The following is a 22,606-nucleotide window of genomic DNA, read 5'->3' as shown; positions in this document are numbered from 1 at the left end:
TTAATTTCACACATCCATTAATGAATAATAAATAGTGGAATCTGAATGCTTATCAAGCTGTATTTTTAGGTACGTCTATCGTTAAAAGCAACACACGAACTTTGCCAATCGGCAGCATGTAAAAGATATGAATTTATATGAGAACTTTATGCTGAAATAATTAGAAAACTGTCCATTTTTAAAACAAGAAAATTTTGTTATTAAGCAGGGAGTTTTTTTTACTCAAAGAACAGACTAAAAATAGTTTCAATAACTTCTGTGCAAATTCTGTCTCTGGGAATGAACTACTGGTCTACCTAACAGAAGAGGCCACTTGTCACTCATGGCAACTCATCCCTTTAAGTTGCTGTATCATCAAATTCCACCTTCTTCTACTTTTCCTTCACACTCTCCCTGTTCACAGATTCTTTTCCCTCAACAGACAACGGGCTCAAGTCTACCCAGACTCTAACAAAAAGTGCTATCCTTTGACCATGCCCCTCTCTTCTACTGATCTCTCTCCCCCCTACAGCCCCTATTTCCAAATACATGGAAAGGAGCAGGGTAATCCAAGGCAACTCTCAGTCCCACTCCTCCTCGAGCTCTTTGGAGTATCTGACATTGTTATTTTTGCTGGGTGAGTGACAAAGCATAAATCACAAAAATAAAAAGCTCTCCCAGCTTCCTGGAGAACACCTTCCCGGTTAGCCTTCTAATTCTGACCACCCTTCTCAGTCAGCTGCCTTGAAAACTCATCCTTCCTTCCACTTTAGGACTAACACTTGTATGCGGATGGCTCCCTAATTTCTATCAGCAGCCAGACCAGCCTCCTGGAGTTTTAATCCTCTAATCACACTGCTTGTATCTAGATGTCCCATAGCACCTCATCTTAATATGTGATGACCAGCCTGCCACTGCAGTACCTCCCAGACCATCAGTGGAGAATCATTCCCCTTCCATTGTGTTCCCACATCCAGACCCTTATTTTCTCCTCTCAGCAGGGTTCACTGCCCCTAGTCTCTCCTTATTCCAGTCCACCTCCCTGGAGGCACAAGACTTCTTTCTGAGCACAGATCCAATCACATCACTCTTCAGTCAAAAAGCTGCCACTATTATGGGTTATGAAGAGAATTGGAAAATACAGGTTAAAAACTAAGTCAAAATACAGATGAATAGATTTGATCTCAAGATGAGAAAGGGCTTTCTAAACATACTTAAACTTAAAATTCACTACTATAAAAGCAAGAGGCAAGAAACAGGAAAATGTGCCAAAAATAAGACTGATAGAGTTACATTCTATACAAATATTTCTTAAAATCAGCAAGAAAAATACTAATGCCCAAATAAAAGGGGAATACCGTAAAGATCAAGGACAGCTCCCAGTAAAAGAAACAAAGAATCAATAAATATAGGGAAAAACCAGCTCAAACTAGTTGTCAGGGAAATAACCGTTAAAATTCAGCAAGTGGTGCTGGGAAAACTGGACAGCGACACGCAGAAGAATGAACCTGGACCACTTTCTTACACCATACACAAAAATAAACTCAAAATGGATACAAGATACCATTTATAAAATCAGCACACAGTAAACACTAAAAACTACTTAACTTAGCTACGAGTATAGTGAAAGTCAAACCCACATACTGCAGGCATGAATTTAAACAGGAAACTTCTAGAAGAGCAATGTGGCGAAATACACTGCAAGCCCTTAGACTGTTTGATCCAGTGCAGTTATTTCTAGAACCCGATCTTACATAGTCAGAAATACAGACAAGGATTGATGTACAAAGATGCTCGGTGAAATGGTAGCCATTATTTTAAATTGAAACCTAAGTAATCTAACAATAAGGAAACAGGTAAATAATTTAAGGGTAGCCATATAACAGAATAAATACTGCAATCACTACAAATCATGCTTTCTGGGCACATTTAACCACATGACAAAATTTCCTGTTCCAATTTTAAGTGAGATAAAATTATACACACACACACACACACACAGTATGGTTCTGATTTCATTTTTTTAAATTTATTTATTTTAAGGGAGAGATCACACATGAATGAGAAAGGGACAGAGGGAGAGACACAGAGAATCTCAAGCAGACTCCAGGCTCAGCACGGAACCTGACAGGGGGCTCAATACTACCACCCTGGGATCGTGACCTGAGCTGAAATCAAGAGTCAGACGCTCTACTCAAAAAAAAAAAAAAAAAAAAAAAGAGTCAGACGCTCTAACGACTGAGCCACCCAGGCACCCCTCATTTCATTTCTTTAATGCTTAAATATGTATTTGAGCATGGTGAAAGACACTGGGAAGAAATACATGAAAGTGTTAGTAATAACATTTTGTGATGGAATTACAGAATATCTTTTCTTTACATTTCTCTATATTTCTTAAAAGGTATATAGTCAATATATATTATTTTCATAATAACATTTTGGGATGGAATCACAGAATACTATCTCTTTATATTTCTCTATATTTGTTACGAGGTATATAGCCAATATATAGGATGCTCATAATTAGAAAACAAAACTCTAGGAGGAAATACAAAATCTTTCAGCACAATATTCAAGGCCCATTACAGTTTGACACTGAGTACTTTTCCAGCTTTGACAAATCGGCTCCAGCACCATAACCACGGTCCCTCCCCCATTATTCCCATTATTCCTTTACCCAAAATATTCTTCTTTGTTCTATTCTAACCCCTGTTCCTCCACCAAGCCCCGAATTCCCCCAAGGAAAGTTACTTCGCAATGAATTCAGTTCCCATGACACTATATCTACTATACGTCATTAATGTGTACGTCTTGGCTATATTGCTGTAATTATTTTATATATTTACACTTTCCTGTATTCTATGGGAACTATGTTTTACTCATCTTATGTAACCTGATCAGAGTACCTAGCAGAATGAACAAAGAACATTATAAAAAGTTGATAAAATTATTTTAAATTGTTAATCTACTCTTCTATCATAAAATTGTAACAAATCCCCTTTAACTCGTCTCTCTTCTTTCTCCATCCTTCTCCCATCTGACTATGTTTCTTTCTAGCTGAAGGGGCTTCAATAGTGTTTTACAACCCAAGGATACAATCTTTGCCAAGCAAAAACTTCTCTGCAAAGCATAAAGTGTCCTCCAAAATATACTACTGCTCCTCCAATGTCATCTCTAACCACAACCCCTATATCTTTTACCACAACCCAATTAAACCACTTGAACCTTCCAGAACCATGCACTTTCGAGCGTTTGTACCTCTGCACCGTTCATGCCAGGATGATGCTCTTTTCTCATTCTCCTCACAGCCCCTCAAGTCCTACTTTAGCCATCCTTCAAGAAGCATTTCCCAGATGTTAACTAGAACTACTGTGGTGATCATTTCACAATATATACAAATATCGAATCATCACATTGTAAACCTGAAACTAAACTAATGTATGTCAATTATACCTCCATTAAAAAAAAATCTTAAGAAGTCTCAAGTGGCTGCTCTTCCAAAAATTATTTCCATAATCATTACTAATTCTGCCTCCTTTGTTTAAACCTCTGTTCTGAACTGAATAATGTTCAAAGGAAGGTAGAAAATAAACATTATTTCTACATTGCACCCTAAGAACCTACAGAGCATAAGTAATATAAATTTATATTATACAAAAGATGAATTTAAAAAATCAAGACTGTCTCGGTTTCAATCCTGTATTTAATTCGCTATGCATCTGCCTATGTTTGTGCAAGACCCTGGAGATACAAAAACGAATGAGATGATTTTGTAGTGATGAAACTCACACCTCACAGTTAGACCATGGCGTGTAAAGCCGCTATGACAACGTAGTAAGAACGGTGCCATACAGAAAGGGGACTGCAAGGTACGAAAAGGGACAACAGAGAAAGTACCAACTCTACCTGGGGTGCCCAGAGACAGCCTCTCTGAAGGGGTGACTTGAGCTACATGAAAGAACAGAAAGATGGCAAAATGTGGCAAAGGGCCAAGGCAGGGCACATCACAGGATGGATACTGATGAAGCCCCAGATGACCAAGATGAAGAAGGCACGGGATGGTTCACTTAGAGTTCAGAGGTCCACACTGAGGCTGCTGAACTTTGTCTTGCAGGCTCGGGAGTCATTAGAGCATGCTTTTCTCAGAATCATCACGGTTGCTTGTTGAAATGCAAGTTCCTAGGACTGCTATCAGGCCTACTGAATTAGTATGAACAGACCAGAACGGATCGGAACCTGCCTAATGAGAACCCCAGACAACTTGATGCAGTATAGTTTGAGAACTATCATCTAAAGCCTTTAAAAGAGTAGAATAACATGACCAAATTTAATTTTATAAATGTTCATCCGCCAGCAATGTTGGCGAAAAAGAAGCAAGACCGGAGTCATGAATATGAACTGGGAGGAAGCAGAAGCCAAGCAGATGAGGGAACATAAAAGTATGCAACAATACCGAGAATGCAGAAGGTGGGATGGGTTGAAGAATGTGCACATTACCCTCTTATTCCTAACACCGCTGTACTTGGTATTTGTTTTTCAAACGCTGAGTGTCATGTCAAACACGATGCTTAACGCTTTGTACCTACAGACATTAATTTGAATGATGCATAAAGTTATTTATGATACATTATACCTAATATATTATTGATAGGAAAATTATTATTAATATTGATAGCTACCATATACTAAGTTGTCGCTTATGGCCCAGGCACTAGGCTAGGCATTAGGTTCATTCTATCAGGGAAAAAGGTAAAATATCATCTTATATTAGCATGAGTTAGACACACATGACACGATATATGAGGGAATAGGTAATAACAACATCAGGCACGAAGAGCCCCCCACAGTACATTAGTAAATACTGTCTTTCCAGTAAAGATCTATAAAATTCAAAATTCAAAATACAAAATAGGAGAAAGAGAGATCATTACTACCAAAGAATATAAAACCAAACATGTTTGCTAAGGAAATTATTGAGGCAGCAAGAGTGGCTTGAAGAAAAAAGAAGGCAAGAGTGAGGACACGAGATCGGCTTTTAAGTTCTCTCCTCTGATGTCTACCACCTATGTGCCCCTTTCAGCACCCTGAGATCCGCCCTGGGATCTCCACTGAAAGGTTTTCTAGTGTCTGGTACCATGATATCTGGATGTGATTGTGTGCATCTCCTCTTATCGCAACCTCTCAGTGCTGCTGATTGTGTCATTGTCACAAAAACTGTACCTAAGAGCAATCCACAGTCAGAAGAAGAGGGTAAAAGAAAAGAAGAAGGTAATAATAAAGGCAGAGGAGAACAGAGGGAGATGGAAGGAACGAAGGAGAAAATGACTCATCCCCTAAGTCCTGCATATGACCTGTAATACCTGACATCGGATTTTAAGGACTTAAAGGCTTATTACAATAAAATATAGATATCCAGCAAAGTTGCGAGGGTAAGACTAAGCTGAGTGCATGGAGACAGCAGAGCTGATCACAGATATGTCAGATATTCTAATATGTCACACTAAGATAAGCTGAAGGAAAATGAAGAGAAACATCTACCCAATTCCAAGGGTCCCTTGGCTTAATCCTAAAATGTACATGGCTAGAGCAAAGTAATTCATTCCAATCATCTTACAGTCTTAGCCATTTCCCATACTGGCTACCTAATCCTGGAAATTCTTTAACAGGAACGTTAGTACACTTGCTCTGCCTGCCACCTTTATTAAGAACATTTGAAATGTGTGCTCGCAAATTCCCTTTTGTATCATCACGGCAGAAGATAAAATTCAACAACTATTTGTGGAGTTTCTATCATATGCAAGATGCTTGAAAGAAAATAAAGCCTTTGTACTCAAGGCAATAATTTCAAAACTTACCTGAAAAAGGGCAACAAGAAAAGCTAAGTTATAAAGTATATACAAATAAAATGGTCTCAAAGCTGCTAGTAAAACTCAGTGGTAAATGCAAAATACATACACACAACATACTTAAAAACCTAGTAAAACATATACTTGACATTTTCATTGTAAGTGGTAAGCCTATTACAATGTTATGTTTTCTGTACAGGGGAAAATACACATTTAGCCATTTCAAGTATTAAATAAAGAAATTGACTTAAAATATTACAGAACCACAGCAATAGGAAAAAATTATTGGATTGCTTGCTCATCACTGAAAGTGAACCTGTGGCAATTACATTAAGAGTAGCAGGTAAAACTGTATCTCAAGTGAAAAACTCAAGGAAAATGACAGAACTATGATCAGGAGATTGATCCTTATTCGAGCCTGGGTCATTTTCAGTACATGAGCACATATGCACATCATGAGCAGCCCCCCACCCCCTCACCCCTACCCCCCCCACAACAAGAAAACAACTTATAATCCGCAGAGGAGAAAACGTGGGTGTATTCTTGTTATCTAACATTGTCATCATTATAGATTTGAATATATGCTAGGTTAAATCATGTCTGCTGAAACATTTGGTAGCTTTGTCCCCTAAAACCAACGTTACAATGATATTTTGAGCATCTGTCCTTTTATCCAGAAATTCAGAACACTGGCAATAACTTTACCTTTACACCATTCATTCACTTCAATGGCTCTGATTTAAAAACTTACTTATTTCTGAACCATTTTTTAACATCATAGTTTTCAGGACTATTTCTAAAATTACCTAGTAAAACAATTTATTATTTTTCCTGAAAAAACATGGGTCCAATCTGTATTACAAAATAGTCCAAATTTGTACCTAAATGTAAAGTTGATTAATGCCAGCTGATTTTGATGCTAATGTGCAAAGCAAAAGAATACATGGTTTAAAAAAAAAAAATCTGAATCCACTTTGAAATCAGAGATTGAGGATACCAGGAGTAGGAAATGTTATATAACATATTCACATACATGTTTGTATAAATATCAATACTGAGTCCTAACATAGAACATAGGAAAAATATGTATTTGGCAAATAGTAATATAATATTTTACAAAATAATTATTTATGTGTCATTTCCAATGCACGTTCTAAATAATTTTTAATTTCCTAACTATAATATAAAGAATTGGTTTGTTACCTAAGAATATTTTGGTAGGAAAAATTAAAAAATAAAAATTTTAGGAGCACCTGGGTGGCTCAGGCAGTTGAGTATCCAACTCTTGATTTTGGATGGGGTCATGATCTCAGGGTTCAGAGGCTCAAGCCCCATGTCGGGCTTCGCAGTGACAGCATGGGATTCTCTCTCTCTGTCCCCTTCTCGAAATAACTTTAAAAAAATTATTCTTGATTATGGATAGGATATTCTATTGAATAAAGAATGTTAAAATAACTTCTGAAAATTCTGAGGCATAATGTTAAATGCAAAAGAGTCAATGAATAAAAACACACTGATGTCTAAACGTGCTTTAAAAATGTTCTAAAATTAGGGCGCCTGGGTGGCTCAGTCGGTTGAGCATCCAACTTCGGCTCAGGTCATGATCTCGCGGTTTGTGGGTTCAAGCCCTGCGTCGGGCTTTGTGCTGACAGCTCAGAGCCCAGAGCCTGCTTCGGATTCTGTGCCTCCCTCTCTCTCTGTCCCTCCTCACTCGCACTCTGTCTCTCTGTCTCTCTCTCAAAAATAAACAAACAAACATTAAAAAAAAAAGTTCTAAAATTAGCTGAGGGAGAATCCCATTATCGCCTGTAAACATATATGGTTTTAATGTTAACGGTTTTAATTACAGTCGACCCTTGAACAAAATGGGGGTGAGGGGCACTGAGCCCCCTCCTCCCTGCACGCAGTAGAAAATCTAAGTGTAACTTGTGACTCCCCCAAAACTTAACTGCTAATAGCCTATTGTTGACCATTACTGACAATGTAAATAGTCGATTCACACATACTGTAGCTTATGTGTATCATATAGTGTATTCTTACAATAAAGCTAGAAAAAAATCATAGGAGAAAATACATTTACAGTACTATACTGTATGTACTGAAAAAAAAATCCACGTATAAATGGACACACAGCTCAAACGTGTGCTGCTCAAGGGCCGACTGCATTAGGAAAAAGGTAGCAAGGGAGGGAGGGAGGAAGTGGAAAGGATTAAGAAAATGTGTTAAGCCTGAAATGGGTATTTGGTGCCCTCTGCTGTCGGATTGCTGTTACTTAATACTAACAGGAACAGAATCCAGCCATTTAAGTTTCAAACAAGGAATACACTATCTTAAATATTTAGTTTTGGATAGGAGATTTTATGACAAGGTATGGATACAGTACACTCAGCTTATGTCATTTCACGGCCCTCTATGTGTTTTCATTAACAAGCATATTAAGAAGCATAAACCAAAAGGGATATTTAACCTGAGAGGTTTTAAGTTTGATACTATACAGTGATTTATTTCACAAGACATAAATAAATGTAGATCACTCAAAAGTATAAGTATTAAATATAAACACTTAGGCCATGCCTTTTATAGAGAAAATACCTTCTAAAGGTATTTCTACAGGCCACATCTTACTGGATAATGTTTGAGTAACAATAATATCCAAATGGTACTAATATATTAGGAGGTTAGAAGATTAACACATGATGGTTCCACAACACCAGCATAACAGACATCGAGTTGTAACTGTTCCCAAAGGGCCAAGTCACCAAAGTCACAAGACCAAGAGCCCTGGGCGCTAGGGCACCCCAGTCCCCCATTAGACAAACCTTTACATGAATCACTTCATGCCCCTTGTATTGATTCTTCTGTCTTCTTAATAAAAGAGAGATGTCACAAACAGCAAACAGGTAACAAAACAGTATCCCTTTCACTGGTAAAACAGAGATAATAAAACCCAGCTCATTTTATCTCAAATGAATGTTAAAGACATGCGTGAAAAGTCTCAACCAATTAAAGTAACTGTTAAAAGGGGGGGAAAAAACTATTTAAAAAAGAAAAAGTGCTCTGGATCTAACATGTCCTCCTGGGTATTCCCAACCCTTAACACAGTTGTGAATGAACAGAAATGAGAGGATATTCTGGGAGGCCGACTTGACGAGAGAAAAAAAGCGAAGACTAATAACGGCAAATGAACAGGAGACAAGAAAACCGCTTTAATCCACCCAGGGTCACAGTGGTGAGCAATCTCAAATTTCAGAAATACTCACACTCAAGTAGATTCTAACCTAGGAGATTCTTAACCCTCTTCTCCCATCGCTGCAGGGCTCGGCACGCGCCTCCCACGCTCTGCCCGGTCAGCCGCACGCAGTGTTTCCTCTGCTGGGGATGTTCTTCCCACTCTGCCTCCCGACACCAAGCCTCTACACGAGTGACTCTCTTCAGAGAAGACGGTCTTCCCACAGCTCCCCAGGCCAGTCCTCTCCTGAGGACGCCCTCCCACTTGGTTCACACCTTAGGTAACAGAGTGTTCACGGTGATGAGCTGCGCACTTGTCTCCCTCATCAGAGCAGGGACTCGACAGGAGGCCCTGATGGGTGTGGACGTGATTCATGAACTCTCCAGCCGTTCTAGCTCGGGGCCCAGCTTACAGTACACACTCAAGGTGTGTTGAATGAATGAAATCAATCATTCAATCAAGATTGCTAAACTCGTGTGTGAATACCTACTGGGATAAACGTGTTAAAACATGTTGCCCAGTTGACTTCATTACCATCTTATTACCTCCACTTTAAAGCTAAAAACAAATGGAAGCTAGGAGGTCGGCCAGTCGGTCACACAGGTCACACAGCTGTCAACGGTTAAGACCGAGGAAGAAGTCAGGGTCCCCTGGTATCTGCCAGACATTTACTTGGTGAATATCAAGAGCTTCTCAGCATTAGTTCGGCAGAGATTCTAGAGATGGGGGGGGGGGGGGGTGGCGTGAGTCCACTCCATATTAATCAACCTTAAATTCTGGGCTATTCAGTGATTCAGTGAAGAGTCTGCTGGAAACACAAAGAGGAGTATCGAATGGCCCTTTGAGGAGCTCTCGGGGTGACAGAGCAGCAGCCCTGGGCCAGAGGTGACGTACTCTTCATCCTCAAGGCAACGTCTGGAGGCATCACTGTGAGTCACCACTGGGAGAGGGTGCTAATGGCATCTAGTGGGTAGAGGCTGGGTACGCTGCTTAAACATGCCACATTGTACAACACAGCCCCCGGCACGAAGAATTACCCAGCCCCAGATGTCAACAGTGTTGAAGTCAAACAAACCCTGATACACGGAAACAGACATGGAAGCAAATATATCTCCTTGTTTTCGTGTATTGGTACAAAAGAATTAGTACTAAGAGACATAAACGCGAGTGGCAGAGGACCAGAGAAGACACAAGTGACCGCTAGACTCAGCAGCATTCCTGAAAACTTCAGGAGCCTCTGTGGGGACGGTGGTCACAGAACGGGGGCTCAGGAGAGCTCTGGGAGTGAGCCGGGTGAGTGGGAGCCAGCCGGGGAAAGGTGGGGAAAGGTGGGGAAAGGTGGGGAAAGGTGGGGTAAGGGGGTGAGGGAGGCACGGGCATCCCAGGCCCACCAACTAGCAAGTACCACGTTTATCAAAATACAGACCGGGGAACACCAAGTCACGTTACACCATGGACAACTAAAATCCTGATTTACGCCGCAAATCCCCTCCTTTTGTCTTTGCCTTTCTTTTTTCTACCTCTTTCCTTCATAGCCATCCACTGCCCTGAGACAACATCACCTTCACCAAGGCTGACTGCTGCCGGGTGGGAGTGTGCGTACAAAAAAATAGGTATTTTCACGCAAACTAAGACAGAGATGTGTGAAGGACCACGGAAAGGTCTCTGGATACACTTTGTTCCAGGCTACCGAGAGCACAGTATAGAACTCCAGCCACAACCACTACAAGCCAACTGCACTTTCTATCCTTGGACATCGCAATAAACTGCCTCCCTGAAATTAATATTTTTCCATCCAAGGCTAATGTTGGGTTCCACACCACACCATAGAAGTCATCTTATGAATGTCATACCTGAAAGTTTTTTTTAAATTTTAAAATCACTGTCACTGGCTCAAAGCCCTGCTTGCCATCCCTCATTCTGGGAGATTTCACCACCCGTGTAGGTCAGTGATTTTGAACTTATGGTCTGCAACCCCACGTGGGCAAGGGGCCTCCTAATGGATATGAAAGAATTCAAAGTCGGAGGGCAAATGACACGATGTTAAACACGGAGTCACTTAGTAATAAAGGGAGTTAACTGTGGTTATATGTGCTAATTATGCTACAGTGCTATTTTTATTTTTTTGCTATTTATAATTTGAAGTTCCTATAGGACTACAGCATTCTAGAGCGTCAGTACTGAATTTAAATGTCACACAACCATGAAATACAGAGCATTGGTCCAAACATTCTACTGCATACGAACCTACGAGTTTCCCAAAAAAGAGAGGTTTTGATATCAGCACATCATCAGTGCTGGTTTTCAACTGCTGCTATTCTCGCTCTTAAATAAGTTCCCGTTAGTTTCATCACTTTGTTTTGCATTTTTTATTTGCATCAACAGTATTTTTGCACTGTTATTTTCCAAGGACAAGAATAAGACAGGTTTGTGGCTTATTGTTAAATCAGACACTCCGATCCCTATTCCCCAACTAGACTGCCAGATGGCACCGCCCCGTCTTCTCAGAGTTCTGACCCCCTGAAAAGCAGGAGGTACTGGGACAGTGGGCTTCGGGGTCTTCTGTGCCAAAGATGGAGAACACGCTGCCCTCCCAACTCCTTGGCTGTTTTGACTCCAGTCCCCTTCAGCGGAATATGTCTTCACCTCACGAATCTTGCTCACTAGTATCTCCACGCTGACCACAATCTTCTGTAGTTCCAAATATTCCACCACACCTGCTCTTCAACCTTCTGGAGCAGTGGTTTGCACCCTGCTGCACATTAGAATCACCTGGGGAAACTGGCCGCATGCACACCAACTCAGTCAGAAAGCCACGAGGAGGAGCCAGGCACCGGCAGTTTTTAAAGATCCTCAGATGATTCCAATGTGCAACAAACAGTTTGGGAACCATTATCATAGAGGCATTCAGTCCCTGGATTCCAGGATTTTTTCAAAAGCTATCAGCCTCGTCCTCCCTCCCACTCCTTCCCTAACAAGCCCAGAACCTCTGGTTAATCATATCAGTCAACCTCTTATAACTACCCTCAGTGCCCTTTAACCTCTGCATTACAGAGTTGCAGTTCAGGAGCCGTGACATGTACCTTCTACTTTTTCCTAGACCTTTTACTACAGCTAGTTACAACTACAAATACAGTCACTCCTCTTACTCTTTCTTCGCTTTCCCTCTCATTCCCCCATGTGTCTCTCTCACCAAGTCCCGACCCAGGTTCTTGCTCCCTCCCTCCCCACAATCTTACCTGTAACTTCTTGGAGAAACGTGAAAGTTTTAGGAATGTCCTCTCTTCAACTGCCATCCATTATGCACAGAAACCTACACCCACCAGACACCCAGCCTGTCTTCCCGCCCTTCGATTTCAGAAAATAAAGTCTCCCTCCTCTAGGTCGAAGCCAAACTCCTTCCCTCTGCCTTTGCAGTCCGCCACTCTCTCATCCCCTGGGAACCTAGCTTCATCAAGTACCGCCCCCTTAGCCTAACGTGGACCGGCCCTCTCTCTGCTGGCTCTTTAACCCTAATCCACAAACATTCCCATGTGCCTGCCAACCTGCATTTTCCCCTATTCTTCCTCTTTCCCCTATCACACTTTTCAAAAGTATCCTTTTGCTGTCGTTTGTTTTCACACTTCCCATCACTCCTTAACCCATGGCAATCCAGCTTCTGGCCCCAACATCCTGAAGAGACCATTCTAGAAAAGGGTACTGGTGACCTCAATGACAAACACATTTCAGTCCTTCCAATACCACACATCTACTGCCTCTGCCACAACTAATTACTCGCTACCCCTTTTAAAAGTCTTGATTCCCTCAGTCTACGAGTGAGCCTATTCTCCTGGTTCTCCCGCACTCTTGACACTTCTCTAAATCGTTTCCACTTCCTCCCCTTAAGGTTAGTAGCCCGAGAGTCTATCTCAGCCCATTTGCTACCTCTGAATAGTCCCATGGCCTTTGATGGTTTTAAGCACCAGGTATATGTTGGAGATTCCTCAACCTGTATATCCATCACCACCACCACCCCCCCCTCCCCACCCCATATACGAAGCAACTCATCACCATCCCCCGCAAAACTGGCTCCTACGTTCGATATCACATTTGAGAGAGCCGATTTCTATTCAACCACCCAATCAGAAAACCTGTGGGTCCACCCCGCTTACCACCTGTGCCTCATTAATCACTCAATTCTTGGAGTCGAACTCTCCTCTACATTCCCTCGTATCTGTTGCACACACCGGCTCTCATATAAAATTCTCTTTGAAGGAAGGATTCTAGTGCTAATTTTTCTTCTTAGGTGTGAAAGCTACTGAGATAAAAGATAAAGTTTAAGCACCTTCACATGGTACGTATGGACCGGTCTCACTTCACACACCTCCGGCCTCTCCTCTCCTTGATACTCCAGCAATGTTGAACACACACGGTACTCCCCGCTGCCCTCTTTGCATCCGTCACCTGATTACGTTCTACTCATTCTTCAATGTCTCCTCCTCCAAGAAGCCAGTCCTGATCACCTCAGGCTAGTCCAGGTCTCTGCAATACCTTCTGCATTTCTCAGCCAACTCACTCCACTGCCTTGTATTTATCTGTTTACGTTTCCTGAGGGTAAATATCATGTCTTATTCATTTTGGCTCTCCAGGGCCAAACACAGTAGCTAGTAGTCAATAAATGTTTACTGAACTAGACTGATTCAATTATTTTCTAACAGAGGCTATAAAAGTCAAGAAGTTTCAAAATCTTTTATATAGTCTAATAAAGAACAGCTATTTCAAGCATATTAGAAGAAATTATTTCTTACCCAAGGTACTAACACATTAACACTTAGCTACAAATCTTTATATTTCTATCACATTACTTCAAAATACCTTGAAGTTCCCAACTAAGAGTTAAATATAAAGTAGCATACGCAAGGGCTGGAAAGATCTGGCTGTTGAGAAGGTCACAGGGTTAAATCTATCTACTGTTCCTATTCTCTCAGCAGTCTGCCATTTGATTTATTATGTGAGATGGTAAAAGGAATTTCCCCTTCGCTGTATCTCACAGACATTATTCAACAACCTAAATTTCTTCTCAGGTATAGTGTGGTTTGTTAATGTACTTCCAAGGAGAAACAAAACTGTTTTGAATTTAAAACCATCATAGAACAAGACTGGTTTTTTTGGTTCAGAATAATATGATGAATTACATTCAATATGACCTATGAATTCCATTCATAAACCCACGGAACACCTATTACGTGCAAGGCAGAGGGCCAATAAGGCACTAGAGCCACAGGGCTTGGTAAGTTTCAAGAAGGGGAGCTCCCTTGTCTACGTCATTATTTGATGGCGTTATGTCTCATTTACGGATCCTTAAAAAGGGAAGAGAACAAAAAATCCTGTAATCATCAAAAAATATAGTAAGTTCAATTAAATATTTAGTTAGCTTTGAGAGTTTAGTTTTATCCCTTAAATGTATTCATAATAACTTACAACTTGTTTCCCTCGAACTGGAGAAAAAGTTGGAGGAAAGATAACCTGAGTCGGAAATGTTTAAAGCATTCATTACAAACTCCATGAAACATGCACACATGATGCAAGTGTACAAGGGCACACACACACAGAGATGAGCACACACACACTCACAGCCTACATACGGTGTACTTTCTTATGCGGGTGAGACTACCACGAAAGGGAGGTAAAGGCGAAGAAAGAGTAAGAGACAACAACAGAATTAGGACATAAAAACGTGAAAGAAATGCTAACCACTCTTACGGAGGTAAGAAGGATGACTAATGTAATATAACGGCTGGACTGCGGAAGAAGGATGGAGAAAGAGGAAAAGAGAGGAGGAGGGTGATGGGGCAACTGGACTCCATTGACTTTCTTGTACTTTATGGTGCCTGTGATAACAGCAATGTAATAATGTATGTTCAGAAATTAATCCCATTACCTTACTTACATACCTGTGCCTAATCAATAACTTTAACTCTTTTCATTTTATTTTTATGGTTCCAAAAAAATTCAAGCTTATTCCTTAAGGAGTCTCTTTACCAAAAGCCTCACGCTAAATTCCGAAATTTTCATTCTAGAAATTTTTAGAAAGCAACTGACAAACAATAGAGAGGGAAGCGGTGGCCAAAAAAAAAAAAAAAAAAAAGTCCCTGATTGTTCACTATAGAATCTGAAGTCATTTTCTCTAACCACTATGTTGTGAGATTGTGGGATACGGGCAGTAGGTGGGTCAATACATGAGGAAAATTCCAGACTGAAGGACTCTGTCACCTGCCAGTAGGTTAAGGATGTTCTCACACAAACAGCTTTAAATTAAAGCCCACAACTGATCCAGAATAGAGACAATATATGATATGTAATCACAGATATGGCTCATCTAGTTCAAATAATAAATACACAATTAAGATTGAAAAGTGAATGTTTAATACAATTTCTCCTTAACTAACTCATTATTGAATTTTACAATTAACATCAAGAATACAGAAACTCTTTGGGATGAGCACTGGGTGTTGTATGGAAACCAATTTGACAGTAAATTTCATATATTAAAAAAAAAAAAAAAAAGAATACAGAAACTCAAAGGGATTCTGGAAAAGATCACGGCACTGATGGAAGCATAGTTACTGGAGTTTTCCAAATCCTCACATAAAGAAAGACACAGCAATTTGATAGGATGACCGAAATGCAGTAAGAACATTTCAGCAAAACAAGTTGATAAAATATATCCACAAATCCCAAAACTCAAGTGGATGGAAAAACCCACCAACAGCTACAAGGTCTATCTGTTATCAGGCACCTCCTTAGGACGAAGGAAAGGGAAGTGGCGAGGTATGCGACAGATCTGATAGGAAAACCCCAAAATGCTGACTGACGGTTATCAGAAAAACATAATGGGGCCCATTTTTTTTTATTATTAACGTTTATTTATTTTTGGGACAGAGAGAGACAGAGCATGAACAGGGGAGGGGCAGAGAGAGAGGGAGACACAGAATCTGAAACAGGCTCCAGGCTCTGAGCCATCAGCCCAGAGCCCGACGCGGGACTCGAACTCACAGACTGCGAGATCGTGACCAGAGCTGAAGTCGGACGCCCAACCGACTGAGCCACCCAGGCGCCCCTAATGGGGCCCATTTAAAAACAGCAGCTGAACCTGGGAGAAGTTTACCCGCCTCAACAGCAAGTGAACGCACGGGCCACGATCACAAAGGCTGAGGCACGTGGCAATCCCAGTCCACGGGCAACACCACTACATCAGGGGTCCCTTCGGCAAAGGCCCCCAGGAATGAGAAACTGCTAAGCATGCAATCAAAACTGCCAGGTAATCCCCCCCCCCCCCCCCCCCCCCGCAAACAAGAGGTGAGGAACGGTGTTAGGAGAGCTTAGAAAGCGAGCCACCATATTTTTGAACCACATGAAAAATAGAAAAGGAAGTTTTGGGAAGTTAGAAAAATGATCTGAATTAATCATTCAAAAAGTCCAGGAAAAATTCTTTTACAAAAGAGGTGAGCAGTGAACAACAGAAAAGTATTGAGGTCAAATTATTATAATTAAAAAGAATTAAGAACCAGAAGGGAAAACACAGATATGCTCAAAATGCAGATAAAAATGAATGTGCTATTTCTAAACAAGCTGATGAACACTTTTAAAATGATACTCAACGTGAAAGAACCTATGAGCATTAGAAAAACCAGAAATGAAATGACTGAACTCAAAAAGAATTAGAAAGAAAACATCACATTAGATGAAGCCTAGGAGTGAATAACAACAAGCAATCGCACCCTAGGAAAAGCAGAAGGTGACAAGGACAATGTTAAGGATAAAAAAGAAATGGACTTCTTTCCCTTTGTGGGTGACAAGCTTTAGGGTGGCACGCCTAAAGAGACCCGGGGTGTGCAGGAAATTGTTTACATAAAGGGAGAATTGGGTAAATAAATACATATGGCCCCCGACTTAACGATTCTTCGACTTTACACTGGACTGAAAGTGATACGCATTCAGTAGAAACCGCACTTGGAAGTCTGAGTGTGGATCCAGCCCCAGACCAGTGACACGCACTGGGCTCTCCCCTGACACCGGGCGAGGGTAGCAACCTGGCTCAGAGTCAGCCAGCGCACATGGGTGTCCACAGCCGACACACCGAGAGCCACCTGTGCCCACACTGTTGTGCTTTTCACTTTCAGTGCAGTATTCGATACGTTACAGGAGATACTTAACACTATTATAAATAAGCTTCTGTGTGAGATGATTTTCCTAGCTGCAGGCTCATGTAAGTGTTCTGAGCACAGTTAAGGGTGGCTGAGCTAAGCTATGATCCCTGGTAGGTTAGGTGTATTAAATGCATTTTTTACTTAGGAGATTTTCAATTGACAATGGGCTTTTGGGGATGTAATCCCATCGCGAGTCAAGGAAGACCGCGAAGACACTGAAAATAGTGGGAGTGACGTTTCTGAAGCTGGGGAAGAAAGTTACAGTATTTGAGGAGGGGAGGCTAGAGCAAACACTCTGGTGTTTGGTTAGACGTGGAGGTAACAGGGTTAACTGATGGTATTTAATATATTTAGGAAAACAGAGGAACACAGATGTGTGTGTGTATAAACATACACATGTTATCTGGCTCTATTGCGAGGGCCTGGATGCAATGTCATCCCAGGAGCAGGCAGCATCCACACCTGGTTTCTAATTAGTGTCCCCGTTAAAGGGAATCACCCATCACAAGGGTGCTCACTAAAGTTCATTCTCCTCCTACAGTCATAGACATTTACTCCTTTGTCTTCTTAAGCCTAGACAGCTCCCTAAGGGTCCTTAACTGTATTTATTAAAGACTAGACAAAGATTTTTATCCTAATAACTACTTAAACGAAAACTAAATTTATACATACTTATACATATATAATAAATATACAATCAACATATTTTTATTTTCTATTAAAATATTCGCTAAAGTTTTGGAGCAGAATGTTAAGCAAGTTTAATTGATTCTTCAAAGGTCAGACATATCATAAGAATTTTTCTAAGGCCATAAGCGGTTCACCAGACAAGGCCTGGTATCCTGTATGTAACGTCATATGGCTTGTCCCTGTCTGTACCTTACAGTGCCCTTTTCACAATGAATCATAAAGTCAATTCAATCAGTATAAAATTTTTTTAGAGTGAATTTTGCAAGCAAAAAACACAGAGCATGTTCTCAGTAGGTTATATCTGACTTCTAAATCCCATTCTCTCACCTAGTTACACAGAATACAAAGCTACTGACCTTTGCAAATATAGCCCGTTCGTTTTTTTCAGCCTTTTGACTAATTAGACAACAGAGGGAGAAATGTAACACAGAAGATAAATCATCCTGGTCATTTTTCAATTTCTTCAACCTCATGATTTTTCAAAATAAATAGGGTGACCCTGATTGGTACACAATACCTAAGATATAAAGGTGCCACATAAAAAATTATACACACTAGGCCAGAGAAAACGAATTTCATGGCAGTAAAGGCTTTCTAGCTTCACTAATAAAATCCCACTGACCCAAGGCATGCTCCAAGATGTCCTCACCAAGAACCAGGGTCTCTGGCAAATGCTTCATGAGAAAGATCATCAAAAAGATCGCCTGAGTGGTGCCTGGGTGGCTCAATCAGTTGAGCATCCAACTCTTCATTTCAGTTCAGGTCATGATCTCACGGGATTCTCTCTCTCTCTCTCTCTCTCTCTCTCTCTGGCCCTCCCCTACTTGCTTGCACATGTGTGTTCTCTCTCTCTCTCAAAAATAATAAAACTTTTTTAAAAAGATCACCGGATATGCTCAGACCATCTTCTTAATATTTTCATTTCTGCATTCATCATACCACCACGTGCTATCTACAATTTACTAGTTATTTATAGTCTGCAAATCACTACTCCTACTCTAGAACATGACTTACGCTGCATGTTATGGGACAGGGAAATGAAAATGGCTCTGCCTTCAAGGTATTAAAGCCACTTCCATCCTTTTAAATAATACTACAGGGGTGCCTGGGTGGCGCAGTCGGTTAAGCGTCCGACTTCGGCCAGGTCACGATCTCGCGGTCTGTGAGTTCGAGCCCCGCGTCAGGCTCTGGGCTGATGGCTCGGAGCCTGGAGCCTGTTTCCGATTCTGTGCCTCCCTCTCTCTCTGCCCCTCCCCTGTTCATGCTCTGTCTCTCTTTGTCCCAAAAATAAATAAAAAACGTTGAAAAAAAAAATTTTAAATAATACTACAGCCTACTTTTCTCCTCTTCCACTGGTTCCTCTTCCAATGGTCTCCATTGCTTATATTCACCTCCCTCTCGTTCATCACTACCAATCAAAAGCAAACAACATCGAGTCGGGGTAAATTCTCCAGTTAACGCTACTATCGACATCATGTCCTCTGACATGGCTCCACCTCCTCCACCAACAAAAACATTCAGTGAGCTCCTAACAAAGTAAACTTCAGCTCTTACCCCTGCATGCACTGAAGCTACTACTTTTTTTCCTCTAAAAGCACATATCTTCCATACTCCCCACCTCCACTTTATCTTATTCTCATTTTTAGTTCTTTGTACCCTGATTTCTGACCCAACTACTTCTTCCAAAGCAGCTCTCCTAATGATCACTGGTGACTTCTCTAATTACTAATTCCACCCTTCATTCCCTCAAGTCTTAATGTTATTTCGCATCTCTGATCAACTGCTGACCTTTGCTTCCTTTACAAAAATTTGTTTTCAAGTATATGTGTAACCGAGGCCATTGCAGGTTACTGGCTCAAGGTCACCCACAGGTAGCATGTTACAGACATAATTGAAACACAGATATGCCTGTCACCAGAACCCACGTTCTTAACCACTCCTTTGAACTGCTTTTCAAAAATGAAGCAAAGGCTGTTCCGTGGAAGAACAGTATCTACAAACTTGCTGTTAATAATGCCGTCCTCTGATGCAGGGTTCAACCATCTATGACCTAGATGCCAATCCAGCCCGTTGCCTATTTGTGTAAATAAAGTTTTATTGGAAGCCAGTCATACTCATTCATTGGCCTATTGTCTATGGCTGCTTTCACACTACAATGGCGGGTCTGAATCACTGTGACAGAGATTGAATGGCCCACAGAGTCTAAAATGTTTACTGTCTGGTGCTTTATAGAAAAAGTTTGCCAATCCCTGTTCCAACCATCTGTCTTTTAGGTTCATCACTGGCAACCCTGAGGATGATAATAATGAATTCACCTATCTGCAGTAAGAATTAAGGAAGATGGCATATCTGGAATACTCTAATGATCAGGCATCCCAAAATATGCACTATGGTCTAATCCAGGCTCTGTACTCCAGCATTTGTTTGGGGTGGGGGGGTGGGGGTGGTGGTGGAATCCCATCCCTACTCTATCTCACTATCATTCCACTTCTTTCTTGCAAGATTTTTGCTCCCCTTGCATACATTCCATCTCCCAACACTCCAAACAAGAGGCAGATGTCTCCTATCATAACCAATCTCAAAGCCTAGTCTGTGAGTTGTTTGTTTCTGTTAACAGCTCCGCCATTCTCCCTTCAACCAGGCTCGGAGCTCTGAAATCGTCTTACAGGTCTCAACTCTTCCCTATTTATTGAAGTCCTATCTATTCAACCAACACAACAGCCTCCAAGTCATTTCCTCTTCAACATTTCTTCTACCTAATCCTATCCCAGTTCCCACTGCCTCTCACCTAACAGCCTCACAGTTCATTTCCCACGGCAATAAGTGTCCTACACATAAATGTCAGACATGGAAAACTATTTCTTAAACAAAGATCTCCTTTTAAGACTGTTCAGTATCGTATTGTTTACCCACTGAGGTAAGTCCTCAGCTTTGCATTCAAATAGATTCCACAATATGATTCCAATCTATACCTCCAAACCAACTTCACACGAAATTTCCTGGGTATTTTCTATGCTTCACATACTACATAAAAGCTCTGAAAATAAAAATATGAGAAACTCAGCTCCTACCCTCAAGAAGCTCAAAACCTAATCAGACAGACATAAAGAAAAACAAAAACAAAAAATATCCCTTACAAAGTAAAGTGTTTTATTTTAATTTTTTTAACGTTTATTTATTTTTGAGACAGAGAGAGACAGAGCATGAATGGGGGAGAGTCAGAGAGAGAGAGAGAGAGAGACACAGAATCCGAGACCAGCTCCAGGCTCTGAGCGGTCAGCACAGAGCCCGACGCGGGGCTCGAACTCACGGACTGCAAGATCATGACCCGAGCGGAAGTCGGACGCTTAACCGACTGAGCCACCCAGGTGCCCCCAAAGTAAAGTGTTTTAAGGAAAGGTCTGAACAGGAACGTGTCGAGCACAAAGAGAATGCAAGAACTAATTCTGCCACCAGGGGGCAGAGAGGAGAAGTTTGGGAATGGCTTCGCTATCCTCACAGGAGAGGGATTAAAGAAGCAAGGAGAGAGGAAAAGAAACATAGGATATAGGATGCAGGATGTCTAGCATTTCTCAGCCTTTTCTCTCCAGAGCAGTGATTTTAAACCAGAGGCAATTTTGTCCCACTTGGGGCATCTGGCCATAGCTGAAAATATTTTTGATTGTCACAACTGGGCAAGAGAGGCTGCTAGATATTTGTGATGGGTAGGGGAAAAATGATTCTCAACATCCTACAATAAACAGGACAGCCCCCCCCCCCCACACACACACACAATAAAGAATTATCCAGGGGCACCTAGGTAGCTCAGTGGGTTAGGTGTCTGTCTCTTGATTTCAGTTCAGGTCATGATCTCTCAGTTTGTGAGTTTGAGCCCTGCATCGGGTCCTGTGCTGACAGCATGGAGCCTCCTTGGGATTCTCTGTCTCCCTCTCCCTCTGCCCCTCCCCGTTCGTGTGCACGCACACTCTCTCTCTCTCTCTCTCTCTTTCTCTCAAAAATAAATAAACATTAAAGGAAAAAAAAGGAGTTATTCAGCCCAAAATGTCAGTAGTGCTGAGGTTGAGCAACCCTGCTCTAGAGTCATAAGGAAAAAAAGTAAAGGAGAGGGTCCAGCTGACATAATTGCAGGACACGCTGGAATGCTGACAATACAGACACAGCAAAGGAGAACGAGTTATGCCTGGACGAGCTTGCTCGCCACATCCAAAGGGGAGAATACAAAACCGGGCAGAGGGCAAAGGTGATTAATAAAGGTTCCGCGTCTAAGGCCACACGAACAGGAACAGATCTGGTCGTCAAGCCAAGACAATCAACTGTGAGGGAAGGGAGAAGACCTGGGCAAAGAGGCTGAGGCAGAGGCCATCAGCACTTCCTGCCACACAGCACCCAATTCAATACGCATTTACTGCACAGCTGCTACTAGATGTCAGGAGGGAAACAGCAATAAATAAGTCACAATCCCCGCCTGCGAGAAGGCTGAATTTCAGTGGGGAGAATCAGAGAGGCTGGTAAGTGATTACCATACCAGGGAAATTAAGATACACGCCATAAGAGAAACACACAGGGGTTTGAATACACACATCTTGCAAAACTTTGAGGCAGCCATAAAGAGTAATTTCACTTCACAACCTCTGGCTCTTCCAGTGAAAGAAAAGAATCAGAGGAAAGGAAAG

The 22,606-nt window shown here is 41.4% G+C and overlaps 1 protein-coding gene across 10 annotated transcripts in view; it reads right to left on the bottom strand.

Annotated features, from left to right (window-relative positions):
* The window catches only part of WDR7 (WD repeat domain 7), a 354,022-nt gene that overhangs the window by 251,647 nt on the left and 79,769 nt on the right, over positions 1-22,606 (bottom strand). The window lies entirely within an intron of this gene.

This window comes from Panthera leo, chromosome D3 (genome assembly GCF_018350215.1).
Source record: "Panthera leo isolate Ple1 chromosome D3, P.leo_Ple1_pat1.1, whole genome shotgun sequence".
Taxonomy (NCBI): domain Eukaryota; kingdom Metazoa; phylum Chordata; class Mammalia; order Carnivora; family Felidae; genus Panthera; species Panthera leo.
The sequence above is the reverse complement of the archived record's forward strand: the minus strand, read 5'-3'. Positions and strand labels throughout refer to the sequence as shown.